Genomic DNA, 2,500 nt, shown 5'->3' with positions numbered 1-2,500 from the left:
CTTCCATTCCATTCCTTTCAGAGTGCATTCTCTCTCTATGAAAAAAGTTTTAGTCATTTGTTTTTATCAACACTTGTATGTGTGTGCGTGCGTGTGTGCATGTGTGTGTGTGTTCCTCAGGCACAGTAGAGGCGTACAGACAGTTGGACTGTGAGGTGATGTGGCAGCCCTCCTCCTCGCCTCCAGAAGGAGACTTTGACCTGTGCGTCCATGAAGGCAGCGCCCAACGCCTGCACTGCGTCGCCACGGTCTGCCGCTCCCTCACTCGTTAACTAAAACACCTAAAACAGGCAGGGAAAGCATATTGTTTTTTAAATGACCGGTTAGTTTGATTAGAAAGTTCTGCATTGTCCCTATAACTCATGCATCAAATCACAAAACGTGTCGGCTGAGTAGAGATACAGAATGGATTCTTCTAATGGTTTGTTTGATTTATTGATTGAATACTTTAATAACAGCTTGCAAAGAAGTACAGAGATACAGATAATGCTAAAAGGATAACACAGGCCTTGTTTCCATTCTGGTTCTATGTATTCAACTCATCAAGCGTGGGCAGTGTGTGTACTATACAGGCTACACATCTGTCAGACCCCACTTCTGCATTGCTGTACTGAAACGTCACACCTGTCCTCAGACGATTGAGGGTTGTCCACTCCATGCAGGGCAGGTGCTGGCTGGCCAGGAACATCTGTGGGATCCTTGATGTAGTGGTGAAGCCTGGATGTTTTGCTGCCTTGCACTGATCCCTCCATCTCGCCATCACCCAGGAAGCCTTGGAGGTGTCAGCTGGTGTTGTGTGAAGCAGTTCCTGAGCCTGTGTGGCAAAGGGGCACAGGGACTGGTGTTTTAAGGATTATGTTATACTTTAGCTATTGAAAAATAGCAGATCTACAAGCTCATAGCGCAGTGCTGCACTACGAGCTTGTAGATCTGCGATGTTTGGAAAATCTTGAAAATGTGGCGCAAATATTAGAATATATATTCTTTCAGAGCGAACGTTTTAAACTCCAATCTTTGCTTACGGGGGAAGACGACTTGCAGCAAGCTATACACCTTGAAAAGTACAGTCATGACTCTTACTAAACACCAAAACTCAAGTGTACACTTAAACTGTATGTTGGCTTGTTTACTGTTGAGTGAGAGACCCACAGTTTGGAAAACACTGCATTAGCTGTCTGGGTGTTATACATATTGATATGACAATTAAAATTGTATTGCTATATCACACAAATTATGTTGTATTACTGTTGTATGGTAGACAATATATTTGGGTTTCAAGTGTGGTCATCTGAACACAGCGTCTTTACACTCTAGTGAAATAGTGCATTTCATATTTAATGTAAACATACAAAGAGGACTAAGGCGAGGCAGTCAGCAGGTCACAGCGCTGTAGGGCTTCGAACCCTATATCCAGCAGAAGCTCGGATAGTACTCTACCAGTGCTTTTTTTGCTTTGCAACACCATGCCTTTACTTGCATGTGAATTATTGATGACACCATGATAGGAGTACAATAACTTTGCATTGTGAATAAAACATATTAACCACAGTGTGGTTGCAGTGTAATGCTATAACGATGTAATCACAGGGCTGTCTGCTTCATGTATTATAATTAAAAGTGCATTCTGGTATTGTGAATCAATGTACTTAAATGAAAGCACCAACTTCAGTGTTTACTGACTGACCTATAATAACAATATAGCCTCCAATAGCACAGCGAGGGGTCCGGGGACCCCCAGATTTTGTAAATAGCATCAACATCAGCTAAAGCCACTATAAAGCCTATTTGAAACTAGGCGATCTACGAGCTTGTTGATCAGCTATTTTCAACAAATCAGACCATTAAACTCAGTCAAATAAATGTTAAATCATGAAATATAACATCGGGTCTTGTGTAGGGTCTAAGGAGTAAACACTGATACAGTGAGTTATTATTTTGTCTGCTGGTTGCATGAGTTCAGCTCCATGTACAGTAACAGCTCAGCACAGTACTCAATTAACAGATCCCTGATCGATCTAAAAACGAATCCACTATGCCCCAAGACATATAAGCATTAAAACGTTCCCTTTGACAAGTCAGAGAGTGATCTGTTCGTGCCCATTGAGCCATACAACGTCTGTTTACGACGATGCTAACACGCTAATTCGATTAGCATCCCTTCCTTTGTCAAAGACGTGCAAAATAAAAAAATCTGTCAATGTATACACATTATGTTACACGTCTTTATCGGCGTTTCTGTGGTCGAGACAATGCATTGTACCGACCTGTCAGTTTATGCTGCTGCTCGGGACTTCATGTAGGCCTATATGACGTAAACATTAAACAGGCAGAGAGACATATATGAATCCAGGCATTAATCTCGTCCAAAAATATATAAAACGTAAACGCCAAAATCGCGAGAGAGTCAGCTATTCATTACAAAATATTTCACAGACCTTGATGTGATTGTTCGCTGTGATAAAGTAACACAAAGGTGATGATGATGATGAGCAGGACAAAA

The sequence above is a fragment of the Electrona antarctica genome (genome assembly GCF_951216825.1).
Source record: "Electrona antarctica genome assembly, contig: scaffold_25, whole genome shotgun sequence".
Classification (NCBI taxonomy): Eukaryota; Metazoa; Chordata; class Actinopteri; order Myctophiformes; family Myctophidae; genus Electrona; species Electrona antarctica.
The sequence above is the reverse complement of the archived record's forward strand: the minus strand, read 5'-3'. Positions refer to the sequence as shown.